At 40.3% G+C, this 17060-nt stretch overlaps 1 long non-coding RNA gene and 1 pseudogene across 1 annotated transcript in view; both read right to left on the bottom strand.

Annotated features, from left to right (window-relative positions):
- Positions 1–1711: 1711 nt before the first annotated feature.
- Positions 1712–17060, bottom strand: part of LOC143663989 (uncharacterized) — a 33227-nt gene continuing 17878 nt past the window's right edge. The window contains exons 2-3 of the long non-coding RNA XR_013166265.1: positions 6765–6971; positions 1712–1956 (exon numbers count right to left, since the gene is read on the bottom strand). This is a non-coding gene — a long non-coding RNA (uncharacterized LOC143663989). The remainder of the gene's footprint in view (positions 1957–6764; positions 6972–17060) is intronic.
- Positions 10252–12469, bottom strand: LOC143664726 (sentrin-specific protease 2 pseudogene; annotated as a pseudogene).

Below are 17060 nucleotides of genomic sequence, written 5' to 3'. Positions count from 1 at the left end.
AAACTTTGAAATCTGTTCTATAGCTACTGGTTAAGATATACTTTGAAAATTATTGCTTTTTGGTATATATAGTTCACAATTAAAAATGTTAAAAAAAATATTATGGCAAGCTGGATCAACAGTCCAAATCAATACAACTAGATGTGTTGAACAGTAAACACCCCTCCCTAGCACTTTACTGATGGTTTTGAGCATACATTTTTTTGTTTGTTTGTTTGTTTTGCATGGGCAGGTACCGGGAAATGAAGCCGGGTCTCCAGTACAGCAGGTGAGAATTCTGCCACTGAGCCACCACTGCACTGCTCTCAAGCATACGCTTAACTGATATTCTCTCCCTTCTGGCTGAGAACACTGAGGGGAGGCATGAGGTTTTGCGAGGGGAAGGGTTTTACCCAAGAGCCACAGCTGGTAAGGAACAGAGTCAGATTTGTATTGAGGACATCCTAGGTTCTAGGTTTTCTTCTCCATTTCACAAAGGACAGAAGGAAACTGAAGCCAAGAGGGGTTAAATGAGCAACAGTGGCTGGTCTCCAGCTGGTCCAGCTCAGCTCTGCACTCGGTTGTAGTCCTAGTCAGTCCTTGTCTCTGTACTGGACGTTTAGATGCAGCTTGACCACTCAGACTCTTTGAGGGAGCCTGGGTTCTCAACTGCACTCCTGCAGGTGATGGGAGATTTGCTTATGACCCAGCTAAATCCTTCTATCAGTTGTTAAATGCTGCTGGAATGCAACATACCAGAAATTGAACAGGTTTTAAAAAGGGAAATTATTAAATTTACAAGTTTACAGTTCTAAGGCCATAACAATGTCCGGAATAAGGCATCCAGGGAAAGATACCTTCACTCAAGAAAGGCCGATGGGTCCAGGTCACCTCTGTGAGCTGGGAAGGCATGTGGCTGGTGTCTGCCAGTCCTTTGGCTTCTAGTTTCAAGCAGCTTCCTCGGAGGGTTTTCTTTGTGCATCTCCAAATGTCTGGGTCTCGTGTTGGCTCTGACTTTTCTCCAAAATATTTCCTCTTTTAAAGGGCTCCAGTAAACTACTCAAGACCCACCTTGAGTGGGTAGACTCCCATCTCGATCTAGTCAAAAAGCCATACCCACAACTGGGTGTGTCACATCTCCATGGAAACAATCCATCAAGGTTTCCACCCCACAATATTGAATCAGGATTAAAAGAAACATGGCTGTCCCCATGAGACTGGGTCAGAAAAAAGGACATGGATTTTCTGAGGTACATAAACGGTTCAAACTGGCACAACTCTATAAGAAGATAAGAGAATTAGCGACATGAGTGAAGCAACAGGCAAGCAGGACAGAGGTTTTCAGGGGTTCGGGGCCCCAGTGGGGGTGGTTTTGTAGCACTTGACGTGTCCTGACAGCTCACCACACCCTTGACAAAAGGGATCCTGGCATCCACTCAGTGCCACACCTGGGTTCCAATCCTTGTCCTGCCACTCATTAACTGTACATCAGGGATGGGTAACTTCATCTCTCAGTGTCCTGCTTTCTTCGTTTACAAGGTGGGGCTGACAGTGTTACTGCTCACCAAAATGAATGTTGGAATAAGTAAGCTCATATATTATATACCTTATAGATGGCACAAAACGTCCATCAGTGCGTTCTCTTCCCTATGTTCTGTCTTTGAACTCTTTTTCCTTGATACTGATCTAGAGGTAAGTATCAGTGAGCTCTTACCCCCTTGCAGAAGAGAAATGGAATAAAAAATAATGTTTTATTTGAATGGCTTCTTAGTGTTGGGCATTTTCATTAAACTTGCATGACTGGCAGCAAGGCCTAATTGAGATACATTCCAAACAGAGATGAGAACACCGGATATATAGGCAGGACTGGCTGTGAATCCTGTCTCTACCACTCATCGCTGAATGGACACAGAACCCTGACGATCACTACCCTACTCGGATCCGCAGATTGCTCCTCAGATCGCCCCCTCTGGGATGCTGGAAGAGAGAGAGAGAACTGCGTCAAGTGCTGTCAGAGATGAGTAGGACTGTGACTAGGTAGTGGAGAACATGAAAAGTGAACCGAAAGGCACACAGTGTGATGGTTTGCTGGTATTTTCTGCATGGAAGCCAGATCTAATTCCCTTAAGAATCCCACAGGGTCAGGGGCCACATGATTTTTACTGAGATGGCCAACTTTGACAAGCCTAACCTAAATTGTTGTAACTTGGTAGAATTTGCAGCTCTGAGGCTGAGAAGGGGAGAGTATATAGTGCAGCCCTGTGGGAAATGAATTGGCCTCTCCTAAGGAAAGAGTCTACCTTAGTGTTTTAGCTTATCACACAATTTAGATATCTTGGGTGCATTTATATGCAAAAAAAAAAAAAAAAAGAACATGTATGTTAAACCTGGTGTTATCTCCTCATTGGGGAAAGGAAGGATTTTAATGACCTTAACAAAAACATCTTGCCTGCAACTGGTTAATCACACTTAGGGAGCCTCAGAGGACTTTCATCCACAGCATTGTATTAGGTTGAAATGGAATACCCCAACCCACAGAGAGGGCCCACAGTTAGGAAATTTCAGGAGGACTCTAATCCACTGGTCTTCAAAACATTTCATTTTGTAATCCCCTCAGAAAGTTCTGAGCACACACTTCCAATATATGTATTTATCTCTTATTTGTATTATTATTTGCTATATACATAAAGTACTGTTATAAAATATTATTTGTATTATAACATGTGTACCTCTAATAGGAATTTTTAAATGAATAAGTAAACCCATGATAACTTATTTTTTAAATGTTATTTATTTTTAGTATTAGATGAACAAAATCATTGGCCCTCACAAAATATTATGGTTAAATTATATGAAAGGAAATATCAATATTAGTATTTTGGTGAAAGGAATGTGATTGAAAATACTTCATTTTTTCAAAGATGTTTAAGACAATGCTTCTAAGTACAAGGTATTTTTACAACTGTTTAAATTCATTATGAATTTTTGTGTATAAAATAATACTTGATTTTGACAGCTGAGAAAACAGTACAAATATATTCATAAATCCAAATGAAGGAAAGGGATTGATGGTTGTGCTTACTAACTCATGACTGAAATTTTATAATCTTTGTACCAATTGTGCAAAGGTTTTTGTTAAATTATAGCTAGGAAATTTCCCTTTTTCCCATGACAAGCAGTTCTGTTAAATTAAATAGAAGTTGTATGTTTTTTAGGTTTTAATCAAAGCTTACTGGAAGTCTTCACTAAGATTTTAAAAATTGGTTAGAAAACAAATTAACCAGTTTATTTTTAGATGAATAAACGAGGGAGAACTTTACTAGTGACAAGCGTCATTTTTGTCAACAAAATCACATGATGATGGAAAGACCTTCAATAATTCAAAAACCTTCTCCTCAGCTAAAGAGTTTTAAACAGCTATTTTTCTTTCACATATGGTCAAGATACCACTTTTACTTTGACGAAACAGTTTTGTGTTTACTTTTTATTTTCTAGCATCTTGGCAGCATATTATTAGCAAACATTGTTATTACAGAAAAGGGGAGCTAAATTTTGAACATATATGAAAATGTTTAACTCATTTTTAAATTGGACAAATTTTAAGTCGTTTTCAATGAAAAAACAATTGGAAAAAAATCCATACATTCTAACGTAAAACAATTTTCTTGATGATTTTGACTGGTTGGCTTCTTTTAGGGTTATATAGGTGTTTCAACAGTCAACACATGGCTATAAGACGAATTCCTACTTGCAATACCAGCATCACTTGGACCATTTTCTTATATACCTGAATATACCTGATGATTGCACATTAGAACTAACTTCAGTCATTGTTTCTTGGAAAGAATCTTTCTCAGTTATTTGTCCATTTTTGTAAGGATTAATTTTATTTAAACTAGAGAATATGTAGTATGTCCACCACACTAATAAATGTACAAACACTTAACTGACAAGACAGACTGCAGGACAGTGTAATATTCTGAAAGCTATGGAAGAGTGAGTTCCATTGCCAAACTGTCTGCATCTGAGTGAATAACAATATAAACCATCCTAGTGGCTGACAGGGCGACTGCATGATGCACCAGTTTCAACTCACAGCTAAATAGTACCAAATTTTAATGACTTAATTTCTTTTTAAGACAACAATAAATATAAATTGAAGTTCTAATGTTTTCTTTCAATACAATTGTTTATAGTCTTCTGGACTTAATAAACACAGCAGTGGAATTGTCAAATGGCAAATTAAACTATGGTACATCTGTACTATAAAATGAGATTCATGTATATGAACAGCTCTAGAGATATTTCCAGAGAGACTTCCTGGAAGATGGCGGCTTAGTAAGACGCGCCGATCTTAGTTTCTTCTCCAGGACACCTACTAGGGGAGTAGAAACGATACAGAAAGTGCCCAAAGCCACAACAGAGATAAAAAAGACAGCGTACCCCATCCTGGAACGGCTGGCTGGCTGAGAGAAGCAGCTCGGGTGAGATTGCCGAGGCGCGCGGGCCTTACCGGGCGGGGTGGCAAGCGGCCGGAGTTACTCCCTTCCCCCTTCCCGGGCCGGCTGGGAGAATTGGAGAGGTGGTCCCCTGAAACCAAGGCGACTGGCGCCCACACCACGCGCAGCCCCCGGACCAACTGAGAGAATTGGATCGGAAACCCCCAGGCCGCGGAGAACGGTGACCCTGTGACTCCCGGGGAACGTGCACTCTCTGGGGCGGGCCGCTGCCGCTGGCGCCCTCCCGCCACGCTTGTTGCCCAGGGCCGACTAGGAAATTCGGACGGGCTCTTTCCCTGGCTGCGGCGACCAGCAACCCTCCCTGCGTTCGGACCCCGGGCCGGCTCAAGCCGCTTCGGCTAGCGAACCCCCAGGACGGCGAGAGTTTTCCAAAGTTTAAGGTCCCACAGCACCTTTTACTGGTGGGACCCGCAGACAAACGTGTGCCACGAGCGCCACCTACTGGGCAGGATAAGAAAAACAGAACCCAGAGATTTCACAGAAAAATATTACAACCTTGCTGGGTCCAACACCAAGAGAAATCTGAATAAATGCCCAGACGCCAGCAGCAGAAGATAACTATCCACGCTCAAAAGATTGAGAATATGGCTCAGTCAAAGGAACAAACCAATAGCTCAAATGAGACACAAGAGCTGAGACAACTAATGCTGAATATACGAACAGAAATGGAAAACCTCTTCAAAAATGAAATCGATAAATTGAGGGAGGACATGAAGAGGACATGGGCTGAACATAAAGAAGAAATAGAAAAACTGAAAAAACAAATCGCAGAGCTTATGGAAGTGAAGGATAAAGTAGCAAACATAGAAAAAATAATGGATAGCTACAATGATAGATTTAAAGAGACAGAAGATAGAATTAGTGATTTGGAGGATGGAACATCTGAATTCCAAAAAGAAACAGAAACTATCGGGAAAAGAATGGAAAAATTTGAACAGGGTATCAGGGAACTCAAGGACAATATGAACCGCACAAATATACGTGTTGTGGGTGTCCCAGAAGGAGAAGAGAAGGGAAAAGGAGGAGAAAAACTAATGGAAGAAATTATCACTGAAAATTTCCCAACTTTTATGAAAGACCTAAAATTACAGATCCAAGAAGTGCAGCGCACCCCAAAGAGATTAGACCCAAATAGGCGTTCTCCAAGACACTTACTAGTTAGAATGTCAGAGGTCAAAGAGAAAGAGAAGATCTTGAAAGCAGCAAGAGAAAAACAATCCATTACATACAAGGGAAACCCAATAAGACTTTGTGTAGATTTCTCAGCAGAAACCATGGAAGCTAGAAGACAGTGGGATGATATATTTAAAATACTAAAAGAGAAAAACTGCCAACCAAGACTCCTATATCCAGCAAAATTATCCTTCAAAAATGAGGGAGAAATTAAAACATTCTCAGACAAAAAGTCACTGAAAGAATTTGTGACCAAGAGACCAGCTCTGCAAGAAATACTAAAGGGAGCACTAGAGTCAGATACAAAAAGACAGAAGAGAGAGATATGGAAAAGAGTGTAGAAAGAAGGAAAATCAGATATGATATATATAATACAAAAGGCAAAATGTTAGAGGAAAATATTATCCAAACAGTAATAACACTAAATGTCAATGGACTGAATTCCCCAATCAAAAGACATAGATTGGCAGAATGGATTAAAAAACAGGATCCTTCTATATGCTGTCTACAGGAAACACATCTTAGACCCAAAGATAAACATAGGTTGAAAGTGAAAGGTTGGGAAAAGATATTTCATGCAAATAACAACCAGAAAAGAGCAGGAGTGGCTATACTAATATCCAACAAATTAGACTTCAAATGTAAAACAGTTAAAAGAGATAAAGAAGGACACTATATACTAATAAAAGGAACAATTAAACAAGAAGACATAACAATCATAAATATTTACGCACTGAACCAGAATGCCCCAAAATACGTGAAGAATATACTAGAGATATTTCCAGGACACATATAAGGTAAAAATATCAAATTGCTGCATAAAACTTTAGACAAAATAATATTTATATAAAAACACATGGAATACACAATTATGTATAAATTATATATGTATATAAATTGTCAAGGTGTTATAAAGTATAATACTGATTATCTCTCGGCAGGAATCTGAAATGGGAAAGTAATTCCCCATAGTCAAGGGGGACTTTACTATATCTGAATTGACTGAATTGTTAATAATTTTAACATATTATTATATCAGTTCACTAAATTTACGAAAATAAATTATAAAAACATATAAAAATGCCTTTTCACCTTCATTTCCAAAGACACAATCATCATGCTGGCTCCTTTTTTTACAAATATCTTTTCTTTTTTTCCTCACATTCCCATGCATTCTTTCTTGTGGCCTCCTCCTATGTGGTGTTCCTTTTTTCTCAACAGTGATCTGTGCCTCATTCCCCTCTCTCCTTGGATTCTGCATCGATTGGACTTCACTAATCAGCACAGAGAGCAGGATATCTTTTAGAGGAAGTGATTGAGAACAATTATAGTTTAAAATTTCATCCCTGTCATGATTTTAATGAAAAATGTTTAGTCACTTTAGCAGTTAGTGTATTATAAGTAGTGATTTTTTGGCATCTCGATGTGCAATGTATTTAAAAAATAATCCCACATTTTGGTTTCATATATTTTTCAGCTGGTACAGAAATATGGCTCAAAATCGCTTTCTTGGGCTTTGCAAACTGTAATAATTGATTAAAGAATGTCATGAGTGTAACTTTCTTTTTTATTTACTGCTTTTTTGGGGCAGATTGTTGGATGAGGGCAAAGTGCACCTAGCTTTCCCTCAGGCAGCCTCTCGAGCACACAGGCTTTGCCTTCAGAGAGCTAATGAATCCTTGGCAGTGCCTCTGGACAATTTCCAAATAGGGACAAGCCTAAGATTTTCTATTTTCATCTTCTGCTTCACTTGTTCCTCATTGTGACCCAGGGACCTGTTATCCCAAGTAGGACTGCAGTTCTGTATCTAACACATTGCAGAACTGCTTGAGAATCTGATGGTGGAAACCCGGGGCTTGTGACTTCCGGATTTTGGTGGAAACTTGGCGTTGGTCTGGGCATTCGGGCATGACTTAGCATTTTCAGATGTCTCAAAAGTCATTAGATAAATTAGTCATCTTCATTAGATTTCCCTCTTTTCTGGGCCATGCATGGCTCCAAGTCCCAGACAAGAGAGCAGGCAGGTCTGATGCACAACCCACCAGTTCCATCAGCAAGGACAATGGCCCACTGAGAATTCCAGTGATTCACCAGGATCACCGGGAGGGGGCGGCAGTCACCGCTAAATCAGGCGCCCTTCCCCGTGGCCCCCGCTGGCCGAAAAGGGCGGTGACTGGTTTTTCAGATCCCTGGGCGCGGGTGTAGGAACCGCCTCAGTTTTCAGGGCTGCAGAGGCTTTGCCGCTGCTTCTTCTGTGACTCAAGAGCTTCCCTTGAAGCAAGACCTACTGCCTGAGAGAGGAACGGCAGCGATTCTCAGACCAACTCCGTACCACCTCAGACCCCAACCAAAACCATTCCTGCCAACCCTAAAGAACACCTAGGGCTCTATCTGAGATTCTACAAAGTTTCATGCACTATAATTATTTTCCAGAAACCTATAACCTCCAAATGGGTCCCTAGGCTAGATAAACCCTGAAACCGAGAGATGCCAGTCTCTCCGAGAAAATAAACTCCTTCCTATTAGGTCTGGAGAACGGGAAAGAGAACTGCAACTTGAGCAGCCCCTTCCGGACACATGACCTCCGGAACTGATGAACTGCCCCTTCCGGAGGTCATCTGACCCCCATCCTTAAAAGCTGCCCAGGCCAGAGCCAACGCGTGGACTCAGCTTCCTCCATCTCGGGTTCGGTGAGCAATGCCTGCAAGCGCAGAAATAAACCCACCCACTTTAAATTTCCTGGTCTACCTTCCTTCTTTCTCACCCTTTCTCCTCCTAAATCTTTCAGTTCCATCCCCCATCCCACATTATCAACAGCCCTTTCCCATATGACAGAGTTAGAATGGGCATACCCCAGATACCCTTCATGCTTGGGAGGAAGAGGAAAGGAGAGGGTGGAGTGATAACAGAGACGATAGGATTTAACAAATGAATAACTTGCTGAATCATTAAATTGATGTTTCTTTTCCATTCCAGTGTCTCGGAGCAGCTAGAAGGAAAAACCTAAAATTATGGAACTGTTAACCCATACAAACTCTGAAATCTGTTTTATTACTACTTGTGACAATACACTTTTTTTTTTTGCTTTTATATAGGGGATTTATTACCTTAAAAATTTACTGTTCTAAGGCTGTAGAAATGTCCACAGAAAGGCATCAAAGTTAAGATACCATAACCCCAAAGCAAGTCCAATGTCAGTCACATGGGAAGGCATATGGCTGGTGTTGGAGAAGCCATAAAATATCACTAACATGGCTACCGTGGCTGATGCAAGGCAACACAAAATGGCTGACCTGAAACCGGCATCTTCTGGTCCTTGCTCCTGGTTCTGTTACTTCCAGTTTCTGATTCCAGTGGTTTCCTCACCTAAGCATATGTGGGCCTTCACTAAGCTCCTCCAGGACACAACTCTGGGTTCTAGCTTACTCAGCATCTCATGGGAAGGCACATGGTGATGTCTGCTGAGCTTTTTAAATTTTTATTTATATATTTATTTTCATTTTTTAATATACTTTGAAATTTATTGATTTTTGTATATATGTTATATGTCACAATAAAAAAGTTAAAAGAGAAAGAAATGTGTATATTTAAGCCCCTTTTTTTTCAGGTTCTGCCAGACATCCTTTTATTACATCAGAAAAGCAACCCAGGCATTAGATCTTACAAAATATGTTATATTTCACAATAAAAAAGTTTAAAAAGAAGAAAACATGTATATTTAAGCCCTTTTTTTTTTTCAGGTTCTGCCAGACATCCTTTTATTACATCAGAAAAGCAACACAGGCATGTTGCTTTTTTTCGTTTGTAAAACATTACAAAATATGTTTTATTTCACAATAAAAAAGTTAAAAAAGAAAGAAACATGTATATTTAAGCCTTTTTTTTTAAGGTTCTGCCAGACATCCTTTTATTACACCAGAAAAGCAACATTAGGCACTAGATCTTACAAAATATGTTCTGAACACATAACCTCACTTCCAGAAAGGGAGTCTCTGTAGGATGACCATGAGGCTCTTCTGAAGATGCCAAGAGAGCCAGAGTTTCTTGGCCATAGTTCCACATTTCCACAACACCGTGGCAAAGCTGTAGTGCCAGGCTTCCTCTGAAAGGCCCTTAGGACCCTGTCACACACAGCATTTCGCCTGGCGTTTTCAAAGCTCAGACACACAAAAAAGACCTCCAGCTTCAAGTTGACAGTTGCTGCTCTAGTGTTAGAGACGTTAGTAAACACTTCCTTTCTCGCATCACTGATCACCTTCCAGATCTTCAGCAGGGAGTGGCAGCTTGATTACCATTCCTTTCAGAAATAAATAGTTCAAACAAGTAATTTAGAGTTTCTGTAAAAGACCAGGGGGAAATGGCCACTGCCCATTTATGTTCACAAATGTGTAAGCAAATGAATACGTATGAACTAACACATGGAGAAAACAATTTCATAGCATAAGTCCTGAATTCCCTACATTCATAGGGAAAAAATTAAGGAAACAAGTATAATAAGCATTTGTTCTTAGGGGTTGAATGGTCCAGGGCTCTGAGCAGGCACAGCCTTTAGAAACACCCAAGTCAGAACAGGGGTGAGTCAGACGCCTTCATGCACTTTTGACAGCTCGGAACCTGTAAGAGAACAAAGGTGATGCAGGGACTTTTTAACCCACAACGAGTGAGATATATGAAACTGTCTATAAAAGAACCACCAGTAGCTAAAGGGAACGACAAGGCATTCTTGTAGCAACTGCTAATGCAGGATTTCCCACACCATCTTCTTCCGGAAGAGAGGCATCTGGTGCTGAGTAAATATAATAGTTTGTCCCTAGAGATATAATCTGCATATTTACAGTAAACATTCCACAGTCACTCCCATTCAACTGTTAAGGAATCTCACGTGGCTTCACGCTGTTGCGGGTCCACTCTAAAAGATTCAGATCTATATTTCTTTTGGTCTTACTTTCATCTTGTAAATACTGAAGAAGAATCTCTCAGATCCCCTGGCCCTTTTGTCCCATAGAGTCCAGATATTTAAGATACTTTTTCCTTAGCTCTATTACCACCAGGTTCTAATGTATCTTCTGATGAATGGACACCAGAATAAGCTCCTGTTCAAAGACATTTACCCCTTTGGTCCATCTTTTCACTGCTTGGTAACCCCCAGATCCTAATTTAGGATAGGAAAAAAGTACTAAATGCATGAAGTGCTGGATAGCTTTGCTTTTTATTTCTTACCACCAGAAGATTCATGTAAAATAGCTTCATCATTGAGCCAGGGATAATTCTTCAAGGTCTGGATATTACTGAGTGATTCGTTATTTGAAGGCCATGGCCTAGGGCATTACTGATTTCTTTTTCCACGTCCTCGGTAACTTCAAGAATATCGTCCATCCTTCTATCCCTCTCTGCCCGGGCAATTCTTTTCTTTTGTCCTGAGTAAGCCATTGCTTCCACTGCCCAGGCGAAGTTGGGCTGATACTACTTCAGCTAGGTCAGGCTCCACTTGGTGTCGCCTCCTACCTGCATTTTCATGTCTGATTCCACTTGTCTTCTCTGTATCAGAAAATTTCTCCTTTGAACACCTCTTTTCACTTCTCACTGAACACAGAGGTCCCCTTGTTTTAACAATTCTATGTTGTTTTGGAACAAACTGAGTTATTCTGACTCCGTGATTTTGGTCTCCCCCCCCCACCACCACCACCCCAGCCTCTGGTCTTTAAAGTATCTATCTGACTTCTTAGAGAACTATGATGTTTTGAAGTTACAGGAGGGATAGAGTTTCCATGACCACCTTCTTTAATTAGCTCCAATAACCTTTGGTACTTCTCTCTTTCCTCTTTTTGAACACCCTCCTCCACAGTTTTATGGGTACATCGCAGACCCTTGCCACTCTCTTTAGACTTCATCTCTTTGACAACTTTTTCCTGAGGCTTCCACGTTAAAGGACTGTCTGACTTGCCTTTGCTATGGTGACAGCCACCTGGTTGTCTGTTATAGCCCTCGGAGCTCAAAGTAAAACCAAAGGAGGGCAATGCGATGGTGGCTCAATGGCAGAATTCTCGCCTGCAATGTTGGAGACACGGGTTTGATTCCTGGTACCTGCCCATGCAAACAACAATAACAACAAAGGAAGGCAAGACTTGATGTGGCTCAACTCCAGTTACAGTCACTCTGATCGTTGTTTAGTCACTGATTCCATTAGGAGATTTACTACCCAGTTTCAGTATATTGTTCCAGGATCCAGAACCTCTCCTGAAGGGCCCACATTCTGCTTTCCATTACAGGTAGAAGTTACCATGGGCCTTGTGGACTGGAAATCCAAGTAAGCCGGAATGGGAATCCAAATAAGCTGGCAGCATTGTAGAGACTGTTTTTCACTTGGTGAATAATGCAGTCCAATCCTGGTCTTTTGGCTGGTCTTTCATCAGTGTCCATGTGGAAAGCAAAGTGCTGGCAAAGCGCCACCTCTTCAGGAGGGTCCGGGCAGGGGGCACCCGCCACTCACAGAAGCGAAAAATGGTGCTGGGAATCCTAATCAACCCATTGCACACACCAGGCCTGAGCAGCAGCAGTGGCCCACACACCCCGAGATGTGAACACCAGAGCTGTTGCTGCTGCTGCCGCCACCTTCACCACCTCAGCCACCACCGCCAAAGTGCAGTCACAACCGAAGCCTCTTTTTGATACCTGGTTTGGGTCAGAAAACCTGAGATCAGCAAACCTCGTCTTACTTACCTAAAACCTAGTTCTTCTAACAGGAGACGCCTTTTTTGGTAACTTCCCTCTAAAATGGACACTGATATTGGGCCCATTTTCCATGATCCAGAAGGAGTGAGGTGGGCTCTGCATTCTTCTTGCTTCCCTCAGCTCTTTCCAGAATATTTGTCTTCCAGCTTTTTACAAAATTTTTCCTGGCCCAGTTTCTGCCAACTTGCTTTATATTTTGTACTCCACTTTGTCAGTCATCCACTGTGCTGGACTGACTCTGTTATGTACCCCAGAAAAGACTATGTTCTTTTAATCCACTCTTGTGGGGGCAGACCTGTTGTGGGTGGGACCTTTTGATTAGGTTGTTTCCATGGAGATGTGACCCACCCAGTTCAAGGTGGGTCTTAATCCTTTACTGGAGTCCTTCAAGAGAACTCAGAGGAAGAGAGAGAGACTTAGAGAGAAAATGCCCTGGGAGAAACCAGGAGAGAAAGAAATGCCCCGTGACATTTTGGCAACAGCCATTGAAAGCAGAACCAAAACAGAAGGGCCAGCAGTCGTTGCGGTGTGCCTTCCCATGTGACAGAGGAGCCCCGGAGGCCAGCAGGCTTTCCTCTGAGAAAGTATCCTCTTTTGATGCCTTAATTTGGACATGTTCATGGACTTAGAAACATAAATTTGTAACCTAATAAATTTCCATGGAAAAAGCCAACCCACTTCTGGTATATTGCATTCTGGCACCTTTAGCAAACAGAACCATCCAACATCCCAATTATGTCTTCATATTACACAGTTGACTTTTCAACTCATCTAGGAGGTCCAAATGACCGAAGGCAAACTAAATGCCAGTTTGGAAAGAAGGATAATTCAGCACTTGATAGCTTAGCTATAGAGTCAGACAGACCTGCTATCGAATCTTGACTTTTTTCTTTCTTATCTATATGACTTTGGGTAAATTATTTCATGTCTCTGAATCTCAATTTCTTCATTTAAAAAATAAAGATAGGGTGGGCCACGGCGGCTCAGCAGGCAAGAATGCTCGCCTGCCATGCCAGAGGACCTGGGTTTGATTCCCGGTGCCTGCCCATGTAAATAAATAAATAAATAAAAATAAATAAATAAAGATAACACTAACTCCGTGGCCATTATGAAGACTAAATTGAATTATACATGGTAACTTCTTTGCACAGTACCTGGTATTTAATAATGTTAGGCATTATCTTTGATAAAACTAATATTACTAGTAGAAAGTTCGTCTAACTCCTTGTCGTTCTCTTCAACTCCAATGACCTTTGTTTCAACTCACCTTCAGCAGCCCAGTCTCATGGCCACCCTACAAATATTATCATTTACCTACTGCCTCAAGTCTGCCATCTTCAGTTATAGCATGCTACCTTTTGAGCCCAACTTTCTAGCTTCCCACCTCTTGGATAATCTACTTACACCATACATCCTCTTCAGTTTCAGTTCTAAGACATCTCTATGCCTCATCCACCATAAGACCTGTTCTGTTTCTTTGGAAAGAAAATAGAGGTGCCTAGGTATGAAATTCTACTGCTTGCTCTCTAAAATGCAAAACTAACTATACTCAAATATATCATTCACATATTTTGCTCCCCAGATTCAAATTTAACCAAAGATAATCATTATATCTTGTCCCATATTGTTATGTATCTTATTTTATGAAAAATCCACTCCATGCCTATATAATCAATCCCAAAAATAACATTTCCATTGAACTTATTAAAAACTTCAGCATACTTCTGTCATAAAATAAGCCTCTTTTGGAGCCAGCTTTCTGTGTAGCTACTTCCTTATTACTTACATACTCCTCAGAGCCAAGATTTTTTAAAAAAGTGGTCTAGAACTCCTTTCCAATGTTACTTTCTACCCACTAGTCACCTCATTCCATTATACTTTCAGCTCTGACCTGTGCCAATTTCACAAAAGTCTTTTTCTATGCCATATATGAGATTCTACTGTCCAAATCTGATGCATATCACTTTTAATTTTTATTTTGAAATAACTTCAAATTTACAGGATAGATACAAAAATAATGCAAACCCTACACATAGTTATCTACCATATTGCCATCCCCCCCCAGAAACCCAAATCTTCCAATTTTAACATTTTGCCATATCATTCTGTTTATTCATATATCTATCAATTCATCTATTCATTCATCTTTCATTTATCCATTTCTCTATTTATCAATTTATTTTCAGAACATTTGAATATAGGTTGTATATATCATCCTCCTTGAATGCTTAAAACGGCCATGTACATTTCCCAAGAACAAAGATATTTACTTCTATAACCACCTTAGTGCAGCTATCAAGTTTGAGAAATTTAACGTTGATATAAAGCTTGCAGTCTATAGTCCATATTTTTCCATTTGTTCCAATAATGCCCTTTTGAGCCTTTTCTCCTCCTTTAATACATGCCATCCAGGATTACATATTTCATTTAATAGTAATTATTTCTTTAGTTGCTCTTTTTTTCTTTTTCTTTTAAATTGTGGGACCATATATACAACATAAATTTTCCCATCTCAACCTCTCCCAGGCATATCATGCAGTGGGATTAATCCCATACACAATGTTGCACATCACCATCCATTACTAAAACTTTCCCAACTCTCCAAATAGAAACCCTACATTCATTATGCATGAATTTCCCACTCTCCCTGCTCCCAGCCACTCTACTCTACTTTCTGTCTCTATGAGTTTAGTTATTTCCAATATTTTCTCTAGTTATCATGAGACTCAAATTTAGTATCCTAAATCTATAACAATCTCGTTTGATTTGATATTAACTTGACTTCACCCCACCCCCACCTTTATGTAATCCTTGTCACAAATTACAGGTTTATACACTATGAGCCCAAAACCATGATTTATCATTGCGTTTTATGAATTTTTCTTTTAGATCCTGTAGGAAGTAAAAAGTGTAGTTACAAACCTAAAATACAACAGTACTGGCATTTATATTTGCTCATGTCATTACCCTCACAGGAGATCTTTATTTCTTCAAGTCGTTTCAGTCTGTTGTCTATTGGCCTTTCCTTTCAACCTGCAGCACTCCCTTTAGCATCTCTTGTAAGGCCAGTCTAGTGGTGATGAGCTCCCTCAGCTTTTATGGGGGAATGTCTAAATCTTACCCTTGTTTTTAAATGGTTGGTAACTTTTTTTGTTTGTTTGTTTTTGCATGGGCAGGCACCAGGAATCGAACCTGAGTTTCCAGCACAGCTGGTGAGAACTCTGTCACTGAGCCATCATTACCTGCCCTTGGTTGGTTACCTTTGCTTTCAGTGATTTAAATACATCATCCCACTGCCTTCTTGCCTCCCTGATTTCCAGTGAGAAATTAGAACTTAATCTAATTGAGACTTCATCGTACATGATGTGTTGTTTTCTTCTTCCAGCATTCAGAATTCTCTATCTTTGCATTCAAAGTTTGATTATCATATGTTATGGCATGGATCTATTTGGGTTTATTCTGGTTGGGTTTCATCGAGCATCTTGGATATGAATATTCATGTCTATTGTTAAATCTGGGAAATTTTAAGCCATTATTTCTTTAAGTATTCTCTCTGCCCATTTCTTTCTTTTTTTCTCCTGTGGGACTCCCACAATGCATATATTGGTACACTAGATGCTGTCCCACAAGTCCTCAGGGTCTTTTCACTTTTCTTCATTCTTTTTTCTTTCTGCTCCTTAGACTGGATGATTTCAACTGTCTTATCTCTTAGTTCACTGATTCTTCTCTCAGCTCCAATCTTCTGTTGAGACCCTCTAGGAAAATTTACTTTCTGTTACTGTGGTCTTAGGTCTATTTGGTTCCTTTTCATAATTTCCATCTCTCTGTTGATAGTCTCTTTGTATTCATCTACTGTTTTCTGATTTCCTTTTAGTTCTTTGTCCATGTTTTCCTCTAGTACTTTGAGTATGTTTAGGACCATTTCTTAAAAATCCTTTGTCTGGTGTGTCCCAGGTCTGGGCCTCCTCACTGATAGTTTCTAATGCTGTTCTTCTTTTCATGGACCATCTCTTCTTCTTTGTTTGTAGGTTTTGCAATCTTTTCTTACCACTTGGACATTTTGATATTTTAATGTGTTGTCACTGGAATTTAGACTCAGAGGTATCTGTTCCTTAAGGTAGTGTTATGATAGAGCTTTCTTTGAATGCCAGGAGCTAAAAAAAAATGAGGAAAAGAAAATACCCTTTCCAGACTTTGCAGACTGACCTGAGCAAATGTTGTTCTTTAGAATTTATCCATACAATGAGCTTAGAAAACACCTTGAGGCCAAAGTATAGGGGCCTCCCAGATCCTTTCTGCATATGCATCTTGTTTTGGGCATGAGCTTTGGCCCTGGAATTTCCCCCATTTCCATGAATAGTAATACTCAGTTCTCCCTAAGTAACAGTTTCCTCAGAGTCCCAAGCATAACGCCATTCCCAGAGCCAGCAATCCCTTGCCTCAGAAAACAATGACTTCACTATTCTCCCGAAGCATTCTGTAGGAATGTTATCTGAGTCACCTTCCACATGCAGGGCAAGTTCCCATACAGCAAGCCTGTGATGAATGTTTGATTCAGTCTCTCAGACTGTCACCAGATAGACTGGGTCAGACATATGTGGTTCCAGTATGGGCATAAGGGTTACTCTACTCCCTCTGGAACTAGGACTATGGACT

This window comes from Tamandua tetradactyla, chromosome 20 (assembly GCF_023851605.1).
Source record: "Tamandua tetradactyla isolate mTamTet1 chromosome 20, mTamTet1.pri, whole genome shotgun sequence".
Lineage (NCBI taxonomy): Eukaryota > Metazoa > Chordata > Mammalia > Pilosa > Myrmecophagidae > Tamandua > Tamandua tetradactyla.
Note: the sequence above shows the minus strand (reverse complement) of the source record. Positions and strands in the feature narration are given on the sequence as shown.